Raw genomic sequence first — 22,536 nt, 5'->3', positions numbered from 1 at the left:
CCTTTCACCTCCTACCATGATTCTGAGGCCTCCCTAGCCACATGGAACTGTAACTCCAATTAAACCTCTTTCTTTTCCCAGTCTGGGGTATGTCTTATCAGCAGCATGAAAATGGACGAATAAAACAGTGTATAGCACTTCCCTTTTTGCTCTTCCTCATGCTCCAGCCATGTAGGATGTGCCTATTCCACCTTCACCTTGTGTCATGATTGTAAATTTCCTGAGGTCTCCCCAGCCATGCTTCCTGGAACCATGAGCCAATTAAATCTCTTTTCTTTATAAATTACCCAGTCTCAGGTAGTTCTTTATAACCATGTGAGAATGGACTAATACAGTGGCACACACCTGTGGTGAGCTATGATAATGCCACTGCACTCCAACCTAGGCAACAAAGCAAGACCCTGTCTCTGAAAAGAAAAAAAGAAAAGAAAAAGAGAAAGAAAGAAAGAAAGAAAGAGAAAGAAAGAAAGAGAGAGAAGGAAAGAAAGAAAGAAAGAAAGAAAGAAAGAAAGAAAGAAAGAAAGAAAGAAAGAAAGAAAGAAAGAAAGAAAGAAAGAAAAAAGAAAGAAAGAAGGAAGGAAGGAAGGAGGGAAGGAGTGGGGAGGGGAGGGAAAATAAAAGAAAAGAAGCAAGCAAGAAGAGGAGGAAGAAGGAAGGAAGGGAGGGAGAGAGGGAGTGAGGGAGGAAGGGAGGGAGGGAGGGAGGGAGGGAGGGAGGGAGGGAAAAATATCCTTCTCTCTGTACTGAAGTCAAAAGCACCACTGCCTCTTCTTAGATGAAATAACATGTATGACCTCCTTGGAGATAGAATTTCATGTAACAGTGACACCAAAGATCATGGAAAGGGTGAGATCAATTAAGTGTTTAGATCTCCTATGTAAAGATGTTAGCTGAATTCTGAATTCCATTAGAAACTTAATATTTTGGAAGGAAATGCAGAAATCACCCTGTCCAACCCCAACTGATTTTCAGCTAAGGGAACCGAGATCTACAAAGGGTAAGAGCCAGTGTGCAGCTGAGTCCAGATTGGAAAGCTTCCAGCCCAGAGCTCCTACCGTTCTGCACATCCCCTCTCCCAGCCAGGGAGAGACACCATGAAAACCTGATGTCCAGAGAAGAACTTCCGGCATAAGAGTGTGAAGAGGTCGATAATCTATCTCCTCAAAAATCAACTACAGTCCCCACTCAAAACTCAAAAAGTCCCCACTTAAAACTGTCAAAAACAACCATTTCATTTCTCAAAAATGACTACAGGCATGCAACAAACTGAAAAGTGCTTATATTCATGAAAACTACCAAACAACAGCAAGCTCAGCGTGAATCTGTGGTGATCTGTACGGATCCCTGCACCCCTGCCCTGCCACCAGAGTTCTGTTATTTGATAGTTCAATGAGGGCAAGCCAGATCTTACAAATTAGCATTTTTTTGACTGCCAGAGGGGGCTCACTTGATTTTAAGCAGTATTATTTAAGTGATGATCTCAGAGGCAACTGATCAGAAAGGACCAGAAGCTCTTCTGGCCTGAAATTGCAGAGCAAGCAATGAGCTAGTGACTAGCTGGGTACTTAACAGGGAGTTCCAGGAGGTGAGACAGATATGGGGGGATTAGTAAACTCTCCCCACATTATGAGTTAAACAAAGGTCATATGCATATGCATATGCTGCAGAGACGGTAGCATCCTAAGCCACCCACACATTCCTGGCCAATGGAGTCTTCCCTGTGTACAGTGGAGATGCAAGGGATCGGGGAAAAGAGAAGCCTGGGCAGACTTGGGGGGAAAATGCCTGAAATTTTGATGCACTCTCTGGCTTACTCAGAAATCTGCCAGCAGAAAGTAGAAATCTTACTGGCTCAAGATATTTGAGCATAACCCCTGACCAATCTTTGGCTGAGCACTCATCTAGGCAGACACATGGGGAACTCTAGGAAGCCAGGCTTAAGAATAAGAAACAAAGCCAGGTGTGGTGTCTCACGCCTATAATCCCAGCACCTTGGGAGGCCAAGGCGGGTGGATCATGAGGTCAGGAGATCGAGACCATTCTGGCTTACACGGTGAAACCCCGCCTCTACTAAAAATACAAAAAAAAAAAAAAAAAATTAGCAGGGTGTGGTGGCATGCGCTTGTAGTCCCAGCTACTAGGGAGGCTAAGGCAGGAGAATTGCTTGAACCTGGGAGTCGGAGGTTGCAGTGAGCTGAGATCGCACCACTGCATTCCAGCCTGGGCAACAGAACAAGACTCTGTCTCAAACAAACAAACAAACAAACAAACAAAAAAAAACAAATAAGAAACAAGAAAAACAGCAGCAGACACATTCGTGGATATACACTGCAGAAGAGGCAAGCTTCACAGATTTATTCCAGCAAGTTATTAAATAAACATACAAAACGGTAACAATAACAACACTCCAATTAAAATTAAAATCCAAAGTTGCTACAATATACTATGTAAGATATCCAGTTTTCAACAAAAAAAATTATAAGGCAGGCAAAGCAATACAAAGGTATGACCATATTCGGGGGGGGGGGAAAGGAGTGAATTGAAATTGTCTCTGAATGTCCCTGGATATTGGGTCTAGCAGACGGTTTTTAAAGCAGTTATTAGAAATATGTTCAAGGAACTACAGGAAACCATGTTTAAAATGTTAAGGAAAGAATGACAACAATAAATAAACAATATCAACAAAAGAAATTACACGAATGAATCGATTCTAAAACAATGGATGTCACAAGGCAGTGAAATGACATATTCAAAATGGTGAAAAATATCTGTCAACAAATTACTTATATCCATCCAAACTATCCTTCACAAATGAAAGCAAAGACATTGCCAGGTAACCAAAGACTGAGGGAATGTTTTGCTAGCAAATGTACCTCAGAATACTAAAGGAAGCCCTTTAGGCTGAAAGAAAGTAACACCATAAGATACTCAAGTCCACAATAAGAAAGGAAGCAGTTCAGAAATTATAAATATGTGGGTAAATATAAAAGACTCCGTAAATATATTTTTTCCAATTTTTTTCTCTTAATTTCTTTAAAAGACATAAAATTGTATAAAGCAAAACTTATAATACTGTATTGTTGGGTATATAACACCCATAGAAATTGATATGATAATAATGGAACAAAGGAGGGTAGAGAAAAGAAAGAAATATTGCAGCAATATTTTTAGAATTAATTTAGTATTATTCTGAATTAGACTGCAAGAAGTTGAGATGCACATTGAAATTCCTAAAATACCTAAGAATACAACTCAAAAATACAGCAGAAAAATCAACAGAGGAATTAAAATGTTACACGAAAAATATTCATTGAACACGCAAGACGGAAGTAAAAGAGGAGCAAAGGAACAATATCAAAAAGACATGAGAAAAATAGAAAACACACAGAAAAATAACAAATATAAATCCATACCAATAATCATACAAAATATAAATGGACTCCATGCCCTACTCAAAAGGAACAGGTTTTCAGACTGCATAAAAAAGAACAAGACCAAATTTTTATATGTTTGTATATGCTGTCAACAAGAAACATAGCTTAGCTTCAAAGAAACAAAGAAAATTAAAAGTAAAAGGATGGAGGACTTCCAGTTTCAGCTATGACATGGGAAGAGCTTAGAAGTTATCACTCCCATTCTTACAAGATAAAAGCTGAACAAATGGAAAATAAATAACTTTTCTTACTTCCATCAGAAAATCGACATCGCAAGGCAAAGAAGCATCCTGAAATCTACAGAGACAAGTGAAGACAGAGAGCCACAGCCTAGGCCAGCTCTTGTAAAGCAGAAGCCAGGACAGCCGTAAACTGACAGAAAGACTTAACTAATAATTCTGATGCATTGCTGGGGGTCGAGGATGGATTTGCTCGAGTGAGTAATTAATTCCTGGAGATGCAGTGTTAGTGTGCTTCCCCCACTACACTTTCATGGATTTTACCTTCAGGAGCCCCACTAGATTCTCACAGTGAAGATCCAACAAAAAAATCCCTTATGTTTCAGGCAGGCGTGAGGGGAAAAGCAGGCATTTAAAATATGCCAAAGCATTCTCCATTTCAAGGGCCTGCTCTCCAAGGGAACCAACTTTACCAGAGCCTTACCTACCTGAGGAAAGGACAATTAGCCAACTTCAGCTCCTTCTAACCTTCCTGCCTCGCTTGAAGGAAGGGAAAAACAAAACGAAACAAAATGCTTCTGAAGGTTGTAGCCTGGAGACTCAAGCCTACTAAAGGACTGAGATTTCATCATAAAATTATAGATCATTTCACCTCACCAACACCTTATGTATTAGGGTTCTCTAGAGGCAAGGGACTAATGGGATAGACGCATATATGAAAGGGAGTTTATGAAGGAGTATTGACTCTCAAGATCACAAGGTGAAGTCCCACAGTAAACTGTCTGGAAGCCCAGGAGCAAGGAAGCCAGTCTGAATCCCAAAACCTCAAAAGTAGAGAAGCCGAGGGTGCAGTCTTCAGTTTGTGGCCGAAGGCCCGAGAACCCCTGGCAGACCACTGGTGTAGGTCCAAGAGTCCAAAAACTGAAGAATTTAGAGTCCCATGTTCCAAGGCAGGAAGCATCCGGCACGGGAGAAAGATGGAGGCCAGAAGACTTAGCTAGTCTAGTGCTTACACATTCCTCTGCCTGCTTTTATCCTAGCCACGCTGGCAGCTGACTCGATGGTAACTACCCAGATTGAGGGTAGGTCTGCCTCTCCTAGACCACTGACTCAAATGTTAATCTCCTTTGGCAACACCCTCACAGACACACCCAGGAACAATACTTTTCATCCTTCAGTCCAATCAAATTGACACTAGGTATTAACCATCACACCTTATTATATCAACAGAGCTCTAGTAGAACAGATTACAGCTGAAAGACCTGAAAAACACAAGTTCTGTTTAAGAAAGGGTTCTCGCCCGGGTGTGGTGGCTCACGCCTATAATCCCAGCACTTTGGGAGGCTGAGGCAGACGGATCATGAGGTCAGGAGATCGAGACCATCCTGGCTAACACGGTGAAACCCCGTCTCTACTAAAAATATAAAACATTAGCCGGGCGTGGTGGCAGGTACCTGTAGTCCCAGCTACTCAGGAGGCTGAGGCGGGAGAATGGTGTGAACCCGGGAGGCAGAGCTTGCAGTGAGCCGAGATCACACCACTGCACTCCAGCCTGGGTGACAGAGCGAGACTCTGACTCAAAAAAAAAAAAAAAAAAAGAAGGGGTTCTTATGGGAACTCAATGACAACAGGACAGAGGGAGAAAAGCAAGGATGCTGGAGGTAACTAAGCTCTCTGGCACCTATAGCTATAGTAAACACTAAACACAGCCCAGCTTGTAGTCAGATTAACATAAAACCTCACACAAAGGCCTCTTATTTTAGTTTCTACTACCTGATACACCATGTCTGCTTTCAACAGAAGATTACAAAGCATGCTAAAAGGCAAGAAAAAACCACCTGAGGAGACAAGCATTAGAACCAGACTCACATATAGCACAGACTGTGGAATTATCAGGTAAGAAAGTTAAAAATAATTATGATTGGCCGGGCGCGGTGGCTCAAGCCTGTAATCCCAGCACTTTGGGAGGCCGAGACAGGCAGACCACGAGGTCAGGAGATCAAGACCATCCTGGCTAACACGGTGAAACCACGTCTCTACTAAAAATACAAAAAATTAGCCGGGTGTGGTGGCAAGTGCCTGTAGTCCCAGCTACTTGGGAGGCTGAGGCAAGAGAATGGCGTGAACCCGGGAGGTGGAGCTTGCAATGAGCTGAGATCGCGCCACTGCACTCCAGCCTGGGCGACAGAGTGAGACTCCGTCTCAAAAATAATAATAATTATTATTATGATTAATATATTAAGGGCTATAATGGAAAAAGTAGACAATATGTAAGAGCAGATGGATAATGTGAGCAGAGAGGTGGAAATTCTAAGAAATAAAGTGCTAGAAATCAAATATACTGTAGAATAAATAATGTCTTTGACAGGCTCATCAGTAGACTGGAAACAGCTGAGGAAAGAGTCAGTGAGGCTGAAGATGTGTCAGTAGAAACTTCCCAAACTGAAATGCAAAGAGGAAAAAAAAAAAGAAAAAAGACAAAACAGAATATCCAAGAACTGTGGGATGGTCACAAAAGGTAAAACATATGTGTAATGGGAATATCAAAAGGAAAAGAAAGAGGGAAAGGAGCAGGAGAAACTTCAGTAACAAAGGCTGAGAATTTTCCAAAATTAATAATAGAAACCAAACTTCAGGAAGCTCAGAGAACACCAATCAGGATAAAATTTAAAAATCTACAACTAGGCATATCATATTCAAACTTCAGAAAACCAAAGACCAAGAAAATCCTGAAAGAAGCCATGAGGGATGGGGGTGAGGGGAGGACATTGCACCTATAGAGGAACAGAGATAAAAATTACAGTGAACTTTGTATTAGTCTGGGTTCTCCAGGGAAACAGAACCAATAGAATACACACACACACACACACACACACACACACACACACACCCCACATCTCTCTCTCTCTCTCACACTCTGTCTCTCTTTCACACACAGACACATACACACACTACACACACATATCTCTCTCTCGCTCTTTCTCTTTCACACACACACACCCCACATCTCTCTCTCTCTCTCTCTCTCTCATGCACACACACACACATCACATCTCTCTTTACACAAACACACACATATGTGTGTATGGATGGGGAGAGAGATGGGGGAAGGATAAGGAATTAGCTCATGCAGCTATGGAGGCCGAGAAGTCCCAAGTCTGCAATCAGCAAGCTGTAGACCCAGGAGTGCTCATGGTATACTTGCAGCCTGAATCTGAAGAACTGAGAACCAGGAGAGCCAACAGCATAACTTCTCATCTGAGTTCAAGTTTGAAGGCAGTAGAAGAAAAATGTCCCAACTCTAAGACAGTTAGGCTGAGAGAGGGAATTCTCTTACTCCAACTCTTTGTTCTATTTAGGCCTTCAACGGATTGGATGAAGTCCACCCATACTGGGGAGGGCAATCTGCTTTACTCAGTCTACCAATTCAGATGTTATCCTCATCAGAAGCACTCTCACAGACACACTCAGAACAATGTTTAACAAAATGTATGAACACCCTGTGGCCCAGTCAACATTTCAAATTAACAGTCACAGACTTCTCGTCAGAGAGTTAAGTGAAACATTTGAAGTGTTGAAAGGAAAAACCTCTAACCTAGATTTCTATACTCAGCAAAATTACCCTTTAACAGTGAAGGCACAATAAACGAAACAAACAAAAACAAAAACTAAGAAAACTCTGACAAACAAAAACTGAGAAAACTCATCATCAGTAGATCTGCCCTACGAGAAATGTTAAAAGAAATTCTTTAGAGAGAAGGAAATATGATAGGAAGAGTACTGAAGAAGGAATAATTAAAATAAAATGCAATCCTTTACTTTTCTTATTCTTAATTGATGTAATGGATAATAACTTGCTCAAAGAAATAATAGTAACAATGTATTAGGTAATTATAACATATAGATAAACGAGTGATAGCAACACAATAAGGAACAAGAGGGAGAAATTAAGAACATATAATTACAGATAAATATCTGAAAGTGGACTTAGATTAGTTGTAAACACATTATACACACTAGGGCAACCACTCAGTATTTTTAAAAATGTAATTGATATGCAGAGAGGAAAGAAAATGGAATCGTATAAAATGCTCAATAAAAATCAGAGAAGGTGGGAAAAGAGGGGAAATTTGAAAAGGAAACAAAGAATAAGTACAAAAAACAGAAGATAGTTGTAAATGTGATAGATAGTAATCCAACTATATCAAAAATAACTTTAAATGTGTGTTCTAGGCCAGGAAGCCAGGCTTAAGAATAAGAAACAAGGCCGGGTGTGGTGGCTCACGCCTATAATCCCAGCACTTTGGGAGGCCAAGGTGGGAGGATTGCCAAAGGTTGGGAGTTCGAGACCAGCCTGACCAACATGGAGAAACATCATCTCTACTAAAAACACAAAATTAGCTGGGCGTAGTGGCGCATGCCTGTAATCCCAGCTACTCGGGAGGCTGAGGCAGGAGAATCACTTGAGCCCAGGAGGCGGAGGTTGCAGTGAGCCAAGATCACGCCATTGTACTCCAGCCTGGGCAATAAGAGTAAAACTCCGTCTCAAAAAAAAAAAAAAAAAAAAAGTGTGGTCTAAGTAAACAAAAGACAGAGATTATCACAAAGGATTTAAAAAACAAGACCGAACTAAATGCTGTTTATAAGAAACTCACTTTAAATATAAAGACACAGATAGAATAAATTAAAGGGGTGGAGGAAAAGATGCCATGATAACATTAATCAAAATAAATCTATAATAACTATATTAATTGCAGACAAAGCAGACTTCAGAACAAGAAAAATGGACAGGGATAAAGACGGGCATTACATAGTGGTAAAGGGACTAATTCTCAAAGAGAACTACCATACTTGACACGTATGCGCCGAACAACAGAGAGTCAAAATGTGTGAGGCCAAAACTGATAGAACTGCAAAGAGAAATAGACAAATCCACTAACATAGCTGGAGACTTCAACATCCTCTTTCAGTGAATGATAGATTCAGCAGGCAGAAAATCAATCAGCATATAGTTGAAGGGGATAGCACCACCAAACAACTGGATCTAATAGAGATCTACAGAATGTTTCATCCAACAAAAGTAAAATATACATTCTTATCAAGCTCACATTCTTATCAAGCTCCCAAGATAGACAACATTCCAGGCCATTCAGCAAACCTTAACAAATTTAGAAGAATAGAAATCATTCAAAGTATGTTCTCACCATAATGGAATTAAATGAGGAATCAATAACAGAAGACAGCTAGAAAATCTCAAAATATGTTTCTAAAAAATACATGGGTGAAAGAAGTTCAAGAGAAATTTAAAAATACTTTGTGAAAATTAAATAAAACATCAAAATTAGTGGGATACAGTGAAACTAGTGCTTAGAGAGAAATTTATAGCATTGAATGAATATATTAGAAAAGGAGAATATTTAAATCAACAACCTAAGTTTCCACCTTACAAAACTAGAAAAAGAAAAAGAAAAGCAAACTTAAGTCCAAAGTGAGATCTTTATAAATGAAGATGAAATGTTTCTGGACTGGAAGATGCAATATTGTTAAGATATCAATCTCCTTAAATTGATCCATAGAATCGACATAGTAGAATCCCATCAGGATTTTTGGTAGAAATTGACAAGTTGATCCTAAAATTTATATGAAAATGCAAAAGATCTAGAATAGCCAAGACAATTTTATAAAAGAAGAAAAAAGTTGGAGGATTTGCAATGCCCAAAACTTATTCAGTAGTAAAGGCAATGTTGTATTGGCATAAAGACAGACATACATATTTTTGAAATGGAATTTAGAATCCAGAAATAAAAGCCTACATTTACGGTCCACTGGTTTTTAATGAAGGAGAAGACAATTCAATTTAGAAAGGATAGCCTGTTCCACAGTAGGGACTTGGGAAGGGATATCCATATGCAATAAAATGAACTTAGACCCTTCTTTGACATTCTACTTAAACTCAAAATGGGTCACAGTCTTAAGTAGAAGAGCTACAACTATAAAACTTTCAAATGAAAATATAGGAGAAAAATCTCTTTGATAAATCTTCTGCAAATCTTTATGACTCCAGAATAGGATCCATAAAAGACAAAATTGGCAAATTGCCCCTTATTAAATGTAAAAACCTTTGTGCTTCAAAAAATAACCCTAATAAAATTAAAAGACCAACACAAACTGGGATGAAATATTTGCAAAACATATATCTAATAAAAGTCTAGTATCCAGAATATAAAAGATACTTTTACAACTCAGTAATTATAGTAATTTTAATTACAACTGGTTAAAAAATGATAGAAGACTTGAATAAATATTTCACCAAAGAAGACATATTAATAGCAAATAAACACACGAAAAGGCACCCAACATCATTAGTCATAAGGAAATGCAAACTAAAATCATAATGTGGGCCGGGTGCGGTGGTTCACACTTGTAATCCCAGCACTTTGGGAGGCCGAGGCGGGTGGATCATGAGGTCAAGAGATCGAGACCATCCTGGCTAACACGGTGAAACCCCGTCTCTACTAAAAATACAGGAAATTGGCTAGGTGTGGTGGCGGGCACCTGCAGTCCAGCTACTCGGGAGGCTGAGGCAGGAGAATGGTGTGAACCGGGGAGGTAGAGCTTGCAGTGAGCCGAGATTGCGCCACTGCACTCCAGCCTGGGTGACAAAGCGAGACTCCGTCTCAAAAAAAAAAAAAAAACAAAACCATAATGTGATGTTCTTATATGCTCAGTAGAGTGCTATATTCAAAGACAGGTAATACTAAGTATTAGTGAGGGTGTGGAGAAACTGGAATGCTTGCGTGTTCCTGGAAGAATGAAAATGGTACAGCTACTTTGGAAAATTATTTGGTTTTTCTTAAGTCAAACAAAAACTTACCCAAGACTCAGTGACTTCACTCTGAGGAATCTATCCAAGAGAAATGAAAATATCTCCATACAATGACTCATACGTGAATGTGCATAGCAGCATTATTTGTACTAGCCAAAACCTGGCAATAATCCAAATGTCTACCAGCTGGTGAGTGGATAAACCCAATATGGTATACCAATTCAATGGAATACTACTCAGCAATAGGAAGGAGTAAAATACTGGTACATATTACAACATGAATGAACCTAATTAGTATGCCTAAAGAAGACAGATGTAGGCCGGGTGCGGTGGCTCACGCCTGTAATCCCAGCACTTTGGGAGGCCGAGGCGGGCAGATCACGAGGTCAGGAGATCGAGACCATCCTGGCTGACGCGGTGAAACCCGGTCTCTACTAAAAAAATACAAAAAAATTAGCCAGGCGTGGTGGCAGGCGCCTGCAGTCCCATATACTCCGGAGGCTGAGACAGGAGAATGGGGTGAATCTGGGAGGCGGAGCTTGCAGAGAGCTGAGATCGTGCCACTGGACTCCAGCCTGGGCAACACAGCGAGACTCTGTCTCAAAAACAACAAAAAAAAGGAAGACAGATGCCAAGGGTATATATTAGATGATTTCATTTATAGTAAGAGTCCAGAAGAGGCAAATTATAGAGACAGAAAGCAGATTAGTGATTGTCCTCGGGAGGTGGGGTAGAAGTTGGTTTGGGCTGCAAATGAGCTTAATAAAATGTTTAGGATGATGACAATGTAATAAAAGTGGATTGTGATGATGTCATACAACTCTATACATTTATTAAAAATCATTAAATTGTATACTTGCAATGGGTATAAGGTATATAAATGATACCTCAATAAGGCTGTGAAAAAACAAAAACACAAAAACAAGACAAAACAAAGCAACCTGACTCTCAATACTGACTCAGCAATGGAGGTGTGAACCCTGGACATGTAATGACAAGCTCCTCAACTGTGTAGGTGACATCGTGTTGTGACATAAATTCTCTCTTCTTCCTTCTGACCTATACTGATTGCATGTGGCCCTGGTCAAAGCCAGCCCTGCTCGGGCCATGCCCTGTCTGGCTATCCATTGTCCCTGTGTTCTCTCAGATTTTGCTGCCAGGATCTTTGGGATAGTGTGCCAGGTTTCCAGCCACCTGCTCAGTACTTTTCAGCATCACTAAAATTGAGATGTTTTTGATACCAGTAATGGCAGAAATCCAACTAAAATGAATTTTTATCTACAATCTTGGCCTTTACCAAAAAAGAACTGAAACACTGCACACACACATTGCTATCCCCGTTTCCCCAACATATAGTACCTAAGGAGAGAATTCCGGATGACACTTTCTACCCTACCAAGAATACTCACCAAGCTTCTAAAACATATTTGATGTCTGTCCCCTAGGCATGAGTGTGTGTGTTCTGAGAAAGCTAGGTGGAGGATGAGGGGTGAAGACGTAGTAATTTGGTGTTTGAGCTATCGAGTTTAATTGAGTGATACATCTGTGCAGAAATGGAGTGTTGACGTCATCACTTCCTCTGCCAACTTTGTTTGCTGTTTTTGTTTTTCTAAACAAAATAGATTTCTTTGGGGCTGCAGCTGGTTGCCTCCAAAGAGAGACCAAACCAGCTCACTTCCTGCTCCTGCTCTTCTCTTTTACTCTGGACCCAGTCACCAGCTGGGTTTTTCAGGGCTCTAAAATTCCTTAACTACTCATTGCATGTTTCCTTAACTACTCATTATGTGATTCTCATTCATTTCACAACAGATGTTTATTGAGCTCCTATTAAGTGCAAAAGGCTGTCTTAGAGGCTGTGGGGGATACAGAGATGAAAAAGAATGACCCTGTCCTCAGAGAGTTTACAGTCTAACTAAAGCAGGACATAGGGAAGGTGAGTACACAATAACTACGCTATAAGGTAAGGTGATAACAGACACACAAACTGAGATATCAGAGTTTCAAGAAGGAGAGAGGCCTTTTAGCTAGAACAATCAGGAAAGCCTTCCTGGAGAAAGTGTTATTTAAATCAGATCTTAGGGATGGATATAATTTTGATTGACAGAATTGCAGGAATGTGAGAAATACAGATGGGAGGAAATAATATGTGCCCAGAGAAAGAAGTTTTTAGAAATGGAAAAGCACAAGGTGAATTTGAGAGAAAAATAATATTATTTTGCTAAAATACAGAAATTGGATTGAGAAGCAGAAGCAGATAAGTCTATAAAGATAAACTGGAGTAAATTGTGTAGACATTTGAATGCCAGTTATAACTTTGACTTACTTATCTCCAGACAGCCAGTGTGAACCTTCCCTTGACTCAAAAGGCATTTAAATAATAAAGACACAGACTCAGGCTCTATCTTGGCAAGATCCATAAGTTACACATGGAGAACTTTCCAGTGTGATGACAAGAATATAAATGGTTGTATTGCATGATCTTTGGGCCCCATTCTGTCCTGCGACTAAAGTTTAGAGGCTGTGAATAGAAAATGAACTATCTCTTTTGGTGTCCTGGGTGACCACAGCTATGCATGGGTTATGGGGTAAAGATCTGTCCACCTGCAGAGGTGCCAAGGGCATGCCTTGCTCAGAAGGCAGTTTTTTTGGAAGCTGAGAGAATGAGGATGGCTTTTTGTACAATGCATGGTCCCTTCAGATGGGTGGTTCTGCCTCGTGTTTTAAATGCCGGGTAGGCTGGTTCTGCTGTTAGCACAATGATAGACAAACAGGGGGTGTGCCCCTGTGCTGCATTAGGATCTGTCTCATCACTGCTTACTCCGCTGTATAGACAAAGATTCTTAAGTAATACCCCATGAAGGAACAATGAAGCTCCAGGCAGACTGTCAGAAGAGCTTGAGAAGGCTGACAAATACGCAAAATCTTTATCAGCTTTTCCTTCCCTAGACCACTTGGGCTGGCTGGTGCAATGAATACAAACACCCACTTGGGCCAAAAATCCTTCAATGGAAGCAGAAAAGAAAAGGAGAGAGCGGTGTGTACTTCAGAAAGAAGAACAGAGAGATGGGGATAAATATAAGTCAGACTTAAGGGTGTCATTTTAAAAAAACACATAGTTTGCTAAAGGCAGTCATTTCTCCATAAATCCAAATGCAGCAGCTGGAACAGCTCTGCAACAGAAAAGGATGAGGTTTGGTGCTGCCTGTGACAGTCAGAAATGTCAACTGAACTGGGCCGGAGGCGGTGGCTCAGGCCTGTAATCCCACCACTTTGGGAGGCCAAGGCAGGTGGATCGTGAGGTCAGGAGATTGAGACCATCCTGGCTAACACAGTGAAACCCCGTCTCTACTAAAAAAACAAAAAAACAAAACAAAAAAACAAAACAAAAAAACAAAAACTTACCCGGGCGTGGTAGCGGACACCTGTAGTTCCAGCTACTCGGGAGGCTGAGGCAGGAGAATGGCATGAACCCGGGAGGTGGAGCTTGCAGTGAGCTGAGATCACACCACTCCAGCCTGGGCCACAGAGCAAAACTGTCTCAAAAAAAAAAAAAAGAAATGTCAACTGAACTAATGTGTGGACAAAAGAGCAGCACAAACATACCACCAGTGTTCTGAAGAATTCTTCCATTGCAATCAGGAGCTGAGGTTCAAATTCAGTGCTGCTCAGTGGATTTGATTAAATATCCCTTGAGTTCTTTTCCTAGTTTAACCACTTGGCAAGCTATATTTAACTTGGGGCTTTTTTCTCCTCAGTGAACTAAATGGCCTCTCGATATGGTTTGACTCTTGTGTTCCCACCCAAATCTCATCTCGAATGGTAATCCCCATGTGTCGAGGGAGGGACCTGGTGGGAGGTGATTGGCTCATGGGGGCAGTTTCCCCCATGCTGTTCTCATGATAGTGAGGGAGTTCTCACTATCGTGATGGTTTTTAAGTGTGATGTTTTAAGCGGATGGTTTTAAGTGTGGCACCTCCTTGCTCTTTTGCTTGCGCACACTCTCTCTCTCTCTCTCCTGCTGACTTGTGAAGAAGGTGCTTGCTTCCTCTTCACCTTCTGCCATAATTGTAAGTTTCCTAAGGCCCTCAAGCCAAGCAGAACTATGAGTTAATTAAACATCTTTTCTTTATAAATTACCCAGTCTTAGGTATTCTTTATAGCAGTGTGGAAACCAACTAATATACCTCTGAAGCCCATCTGCCTCTAATACTCTCCATTTCTTTGATTCAGTGAATTTCACTAGCTGGGCTCAAAGTATGTTTAGGATGTGAAAAGTCAAGTGGTTCAGGAGACTTTTAAATATTTCAAACAACTTTATATTAGAAATACGGGGAAAATGCAAAATCTTGATCAAACCACTAAACTGTGATATTGATGTTATCATTTTATTTGATTGTATCAGATCAAACACTTTTCTAAAGGTAAGAGAGGAGGCAGAGAATTGGAAATAGAATTAGAGAAAGGAACTAGACTCAGAAATAATGTCTTAACATATGCCTAAATTTCAAAAACATAGATTTCAAATGAAAATGTCTACAATCTAATTCTACTCACAAAATGTTCTTAGAACCCTAGCCAGCTCTACAGATCAAGTTATTGTCATGCTTATCTCTCCCTAGCCTCATTGCTCTTGCACTCCACCTTGCTTTTTCCTGCTCCTCACCCCGAATGTTGCATCACATCAATGGCATGCTTATGCATCTAGTCAAGAAATACCTTTTACTGCTTTTCCTCATCCTCACACTCATTCAGTCACCAGGTCCTACTGATTCAATCTTCTAAATGTTCACGGAAACCTCCTCTGCTTCCCATCCTGACATCATTTCACTGAAGCCCGCATAATTGCTCATTCAAACTACCATTACAGCCCCTACATGAAATATGTCGTCCATGATGTGCATTTTGTACCATGGTCTCTTTCAGGTTCTGAGGACACTGTGGTGAGTGAGAGAGAAGTTGCTAGTGTCATGGAGCTTATACTGTAGTAGGAGAGCCAGAAGATAAAACAACTAAGATGAGTATACATTGTCATGTTTTCTAGGAAGAAAGTAAGCAGAGTGGTGTGAGAAAGAGTAACTGAGCACAGAGGGTCCACAGAGATAGAGTGGCTCTAGAGCTCGAGAGGAGGGAGCCGAGGTCTGAAGGAGAAGCAAGCATCCAGCTTTGCCCAGAGCATGCCAGGAAGAGGGAAGGATTACAGCACAGTGATGGAGGGACTGAAAGAACAATGAGGCTGGAGTATAATGAGCAAGAGAGAGCGATCCAGGTGAGGATGGGCAGACCAAATAATGGAGAACCCTTTGGTTCTCAGATTGGAATTGGGAACTTTTTTAAGTGCAATGGGTACTAACTGATAGGTTGTAAGCATGGGAGTGATATAATTCAATTTATGTTTAAGAAATCACTCTGATTGGTGTATGCTCAAAAGGAAAGTGGTGAGCACAGTTAGAAAGCTACTGCAATAGTGCAAATGAAAGATCATGGTGGCTTGGGATAAGGTAATAGTGGAGATGAGAAGTGGATGGAGTCAGGATATGTTTTAGAGACAGCCCAGATGTGATGGATTGGTGTGGGGCATGAAGAAAGAAGAGCATGTCTAATGGGGACTGATTTGGGTAACTAAAGGGATGGATGATGGTGGCACTTACTATGCTGGAAAAGACAAGGCAATGAACAAGTTTTAGACAGCCAAATGAAGACTGAGAAGGCTTTTAAATGTAGGATGCAGTGGGTCAGAGGGGAGGTCTGGGCTGGAGATATAAAATTGGGAGTCAACACTCAACGGATCCTGTTTAAAGCAGCAGGACTAGGTGACATCACTTCTCATAGCAGCATAAGGGAGTATAGCTAGAAAAGGAAAGAGAAGAGAAAGGGAGAGAAGAGGTCAGGAAAATGGAGAGTTGGCAAAGGAGGCTCTAGTCTTCACAACTCTAATCCATCCTTCATATTGAGGCCAGAGTGATGTCTCCAACACTCAGCTCTGATCATGACTCCTCCCTGCCTAAAGCACTCCGAGGTTCTCTGTTGCCCTCTCAAGAAAGTTCAAACCCTTAGCATGATATACAAACCCCTTCATGATCTAGACCTAACTTAACAAGTTCATCTTCCTTGCCCTTTATCATGGCACTTTAACATTGTGTTATGATTATCTGAGTACATATCTGCTTGTGTTGTTAGATGTAATTTAAGAAAGACTGTCATTATTACCTTTACATTTCCAATGACTGGCATAGAGTAGATAGTAACATTTATAGGAATGGAGGGAGGGAAGGAGGAAGGGAGGGAGGAAGGGAAAGGACAGAAGGAAGGAAGGAAGGAAGGAAGGAAGGAAGGAAGGAAGGAAGGAAGGAAGGAAGGAAGGAAGGAACTATTTTTCATGTGAGAACCTTCATAAAAAGAAGAAAGCATGACAATTAGCAGCTGTGCCATCTTCTTCCCTGGCATTTTTGGAGACTATGAAATCAGGATGAAATGAGAAGAGCCCCATCTAGAGGTAGAAAGATGCAGGAATGGACTCATGCATCTGAAGCTCTTCTAGAAACAAACCGCCAACCAGGCAAAGCTGGAACTTACCTAAGCCAAACTAAACTTTTGTAGAAGCCAATTAATAGTAACAATATCTAGAAATCGATTCGCCATAAAAGCTATTTCTCAAATTCTCTATGGAGAAATCAGAACCAGAAAACACTGAGTGATCTGATCGCTGAACGTATAATCTACCATTCCTCTTTGACAGCGAAGCCCTGACATTTGTGACTTCACACAACTGGACATTATGAACTTACCAGGAAGATCTAGCTATTTCATATCATCGTGTTTCAGTGATAAAATGATGCTTCTGTGCTTGAGGAAGTCAACTGCTTCCACTATGACTGCACTTTTAGGAGAAACATCCATCAGAAAGGAAGAAGACCCTGAGTGCACTAACACTCCCGCAGTAATGGGTGACTGATGTCTCAGACAAAACAGCTTCACATCTATCTGAACTTCGTAACAAACTCACATGGACAACAACTCTGCGGATTAATTGTAAGTTGTCAACCAGAATTGCTGTTATTGAGTGGTTTTCTTTTACAGTTTAACAAAGGGTGGTGAAAATGATGGGATACGGATTGCAATTTAAACACTGTGCCATGCCCATGTGAGATATCACTGCAGAGGATATTTTTATGTTCCTGTTTTTATTTTGGTCCCACTGCTTCAGAAAACATACAGGTTTGCTTTGGCTGCAGAACATCACATTCCATTCGCTTATTTACAAAAGACCACATATGTTGTGTTCATGGTTCAGTTTAAACCACTAAATAGTACATTAAATAGAAAGAAGAGAGGAACAGGAGTAAAAGACTGAATTCTTATCCCAGCTGTGTGATCTCAGGCAAGTCATATAATTGATTCAAACACTGGATTTCTGTAAGGTGAAATGGGGAGAGTTTTTGCTGCATTCCTCTCTCTCAAGTTACTGTGACAAACAAAATGGTGCATATGAAAGCATTTCTTTCAATTTTAAATAAAATTTTATTGAGGTATACATTCACAGATCTTAAGTGAAAATTCACAGATTTCATAATGAAATTCACAGAACTTGAGTGTACAGTTCAATGAGTCTTGGCAAATGCATATACCTGTGTAACTCACGCTCCAGTCAACATAAAGAATATTACCACCATCCCAGAAAATTACCACAGGCGTCTTCTCAGCCAATACTCCCCACTCCTGCTTCAGATGCAACCATATCTCTGATTTTTTCAATGTAGATTAATATTTTTTTTTTGCTTCTTCTAAAAATTCAAATAAACAGAAGAATAGAGTATGTATTTTTGTGTCTGGCTTCATTCACTCAACATGACTGTGAGATTTATTCACATTGTTACATGTATCAGTAGTTTGTACCTTTTTGTTGTTGTCAATATTCCATTCTTTATCTACTCTGCATTTTAAGAGTGAAGTTTGATGAGTTTTGACAAATGTATACACTTTGTAACCACGACAAAGCAAGACAGTAGATCTTCATTACCCCTAGAAGTCTCTTGTGCCCCTTTACCATCAGTCCCTCCTCTCACCCGTGACTCCAGGCACTACTGATCTCCTTTTTATCATGATAGTCTTGCCTCTTCTAGAATTTCATGCAAATGGAAATGTACACGTTTGTGTCTGCTTTTGCCTAGCATATTTCCGAATTCACCCACGCTGTAATATGATTGAATGAGTAGTATTCCAATGAATAAATACATCCATTATATTTATTATTGTGTATCCATTAACTAGTTTGTGGGTACTTCGGTTGTTTCAGCTTGAAGCTATTATCAATAAAACTGCTGAGAAAATTCAGGCATGTCATTCTGCAGACAAACATCTTCATTTCTGTTGGGTAAATCTGCAAGAGTGGGACTGTTTGGTCATAAAGCAACTATATGAGAAACTACCGAACTAGTTGTTCTCCAAAGTGGCTGTATCGTATTTGCATTCCTCCCAGCGATGAATTAAAGTTCCAGCTGCTCCACATCACTGTCAACACTTGGTACTGTCAGTCTTTATAATTTTGGCCATTCCAGTGGGTATGTAATGGCATCTCACTGCAGCTTTAATTTGCATTTCTCTAAAAACTAAATAATGTTGAGCATCTTTTCATGTGCCTATTTGTCATCCATATATTTTCTTTGCTAAGTATCTGTTTAGATCATTTGCACTTAAAAAAATCAGGTTGGGCTGGGCGCAGTGGCTCACGCCTATAATCCCAGCACTTTGGGAGGCCGAGGAGGGTAAATCACGAGGTCAGGAGTTCAAGACCAGCCTGGCCAACATGGTGAAATTGCATCTCTACTAAAAATACAAAAAATTAGTTGGGCATGGTGGCACGCACCTGTAATCCCAGCTACTCAGGAGGCCAAGGCAGGAGAATCGCTTGAACCTGAGAGGCAGAAGGTGCAGTGAGCCGAGATCACTCCACTGCACTCCAGCCCAGGCAACAGTGCAAGACTCTGTCTCAAAAAAAAAAAAAAAAAAAAAAAAAAAAAATCAGGTCATTTTTCTTACTGAGTTGTAAGAGTCCTTTTCATATTCTGGATACAAGTCCTTTATCAGATACGTATTTTGCCAATCCCCTTACCTGGACTATAACTGCATTTTTATTTTCTTTTGCACTGTCTTTTGAAGAACAAAAGTTTTAAATTTTAATAGTTTAATTCAACAGTACTTTGGGTTTGTACTTTTTGTGTCATATCCGTGAAATTTTTGCCTACTCCAAGTTCATAAAATTTTTCTCCCAAAGTTTATTTTAGAGTTTTATAATTTTAGCTCTATGTTTGGGTATATCATCTATTTTGTGTGTGTGTGTGTGTGTTTTTAATGAATAGTGTGACATAAGGGCTAAAGTTCATTTTTTTCTATATGGCTATCCAATTGTTCCAATACTATTTGCTTAAAAGACTATCACGGGCGGGGCGCGGTGGCTCACGTCTGTAATCCCAGCACTTTGGGAGGCCGAGGCGGGCGGATCACAAGGTCAGAAGATTGAGACCATCCTGGCTAACATGGTGAAACCCCGTCTCTACTAAAAATACAAAAAATTACCTGAGTGCGGTGGCGGGCGCCTGTAGTCCCAGCTACTCCAGAGGCTGAGGCAGGAGAATGGCGTGAAACCGGGAAGCAGAGCTTGCAGTGAGCTGAGATCACGCCACTGCACTCCTGCCTGGGCAACAGGGTGAGACTCCGTCTCAAAAAAAAAAAAAAAAGACTGTGACTTCTCCCATTGAACTGACATCTTTGACCCAAATCGACTCCATATGTAAGAATCTATTTCTCAATTTGCTTGTCCATCTTTATTCCAATATGATATTGTCTTGATTACTGTAGTTTTTAATGTCTTGAAAACAAGCAGCATAAACCCATCTAAATATTCTTCTCTTTCAACACTGTCTTGTCTGTTCTAAGAACTTTGAGTTTCCATATAATGTAAGAATCAGCTTGTTATTATGTGATTCTAGAGAACAATTTGAGGACAACTGACATCTTAACAATATTGAGTCTTACGATTCATAAGCATAGAGTTTTTCACGTAAAGGTCTTACACATATCTTGGTAAACTTATTCCTTTTTTTTTTTTTTTTATCAGAGTCTTGCTGTCTCATCTAGGCTGGAGTGCAGTGGCGATCTCGGCTCACTGCAACCTCTGCCTCCTGGGCCCAAGTGATCCTCTCACCTCAGCCTCCTGAGTAGCTGGGATTACAAGCACATGCCACCACACCCATCTAATTTTTGTAGTTATTGCATTTTTCACCATGTTGCTAAGGCTAGTAAACTTATTCCTCAGTATTTCATGTTGTTTAACACTATTGTAAATGATATTGTGTTATTTAAATTTCTAATTATTTGTTGCTGGTATATAGAAATACAATTTTTTTTTTTGTATATTGGCTTTATATTGTGCAATCTTTAAAAACTCTTGATTAGTTCTATTCACTTTTTCGTAGGTCCTTAAGATTTTCTACAGACAAGATCACGATGACTGTAAAGACCATCTTACTTCTTCCTTTCCATTATTTCCTTTTATTTTTCTTATTTACCGCACTGCCAAGAACCCCCAGTATAATGCTGAGTAGAAGGGGAGGGAACAGACATTTTTGCCTTCTTTCCAATCGTAAGGGGAAAGCATACAGTTTTCACTAATAAGTATGATGTTAGTTGTTGGTTCCTCAAAGATTCCATTTATTTAGCTTGAAAAAGTTCCACTCTGTTCCAAGTTGGCAAAGAGTTTTTACCATGAATGAGTTTTTTTTTTCTAATGCTTTTTCTTCATTTATTGAGATGATCACATGTCTTTTTGTTTATTAGTGTGGTGAATTACATTACTTGATTTTCAAAAGTTAAATTAATATTGCACTCCTGAAATAAACCCCTTTGTCATGAAGTTTATTCTTTTTATACATTGCTGGACTTAATTTGCTAATATTTTTGTCAATGATTTTTACATCTATTATCATAAGGGACTGATATGGTTTGGCTCTGTGTCCCCACTCAAACCTCATACTGAACTGTGATCCCCAGTGTTGGACGTGGGTCCTAGTGGGAGGTAACTGGATCATCAGGGTGGTTTCTAATGGTTTAGTACCATCCCCCAAGGGCTGTCTTGTGATAGAGTTCTCAAGAGATTTGGCTGTTTGAAAGTGTGTAGCTCCTCCCCCTTCTCTCTCTCTCTCACTCCTGCCATCCATGTGAAATGTGCTTGCTTCCCCTTCACCTTCAAACGTGACTGTAAGTTTCCTGAGGCCTCCCCAGACAGGCCTCCTGTACAGCCTGCAGAACCATGAGCCCATTACATCTCCCTTATTTATAAATTACTAGTCTTAGATAGTTCTTTATAGCATTGTGAGAATAGACTGATACAGGACACTGATAAATTTCCAGTAATAATTCTCTCTGGTTTGGGTACTGGGAAAATGTTGGATTCATAAAATGTGTTAGAACGCATCATTTATCTTCTACTTTATAAAAACATATGTAGAATCAGTATTAATTCTTCCCTAAAAATTTGATAGAGTTCACTAGTGGTCATTTGGGTCTGAAGTTTGTTGGTAGGTTTTAAATTACAGATTTGATTTTTTTTTTTTTTTTTTTTTTTTGAGATGGAGTCTTGCTCTGTCACCAGGCTGGAGTGCAGTGGCGCGATCTCGACTCACTGAAACCTCCAACTCCTGGGTTCAAGTGATTCTCCTGCCTCAGCCTCCCGAGTAGCTGGGATTACAGGCGCCCGCCACCATACACAGCTAAAATTTTTTTTGTATTTTTAGTAGAGACAGAGTTTCACCATGTTGGCCAGGCTGGCCTTGAACTCCTGACCTCAAGTGATCTGCCCACCTCGGTCTCCCAAAGTGCTGGGATTACAGGCGTGAGCCACCGTACCTGGCCCAGATTTGAAATTTTAAATAGATATAGGGCTCTTCAGTTTATTTATTCTTGTTTGGGCTTTTTTAGTTTGTGATTTTCAAGGAATTTTTCATTTTATTTGTCAAATGTATTGGCATAAAATTGTTCATAATATATCCTGATTTTTTTTTAATGTCTATAGAATCTGCAGTGATATCCCCTTTTTCACTCC

At 40.2% G+C, this 22,536-nt stretch overlaps 1 protein-coding gene across 3 annotated transcripts in view; it reads right to left on the bottom strand.

Moving 5' to 3' along the window:
- LOC105484140 (calcium release activated channel regulator 2A) overlaps window positions 1–22,536 on the bottom strand; it is a 209,418-nt gene that overhangs the window by 146,597 nt on the left and 40,285 nt on the right. For 2 of the 3 annotated variants that reach the window (XM_071072352.1, XM_071072351.1), the window contains exons 2-3: window positions 20,013–20,154; window positions 13,842–13,972 (exon numbers count right to left, since the gene is read on the bottom strand). The gene's annotated coding sequence lies outside the window, so the exon portion shown is untranslated. The remainder of the gene's footprint in view (window positions 1–13,841; window positions 13,973–20,012; window positions 20,155–22,536) is intronic. The other variant, XM_011745470.3, reaches the window with a different exon arrangement.

Source organism: Macaca nemestrina, chromosome 10 (assembly GCF_043159975.1).
Source record: "Macaca nemestrina isolate mMacNem1 chromosome 10, mMacNem.hap1, whole genome shotgun sequence".
Taxonomy (NCBI): Eukaryota; Metazoa; Chordata; class Mammalia; order Primates; family Cercopithecidae; genus Macaca; species Macaca nemestrina.
The sequence above is the reverse complement of the archived record's forward strand: the minus strand, read 5'-3'. Positions and strand labels throughout refer to the sequence as shown.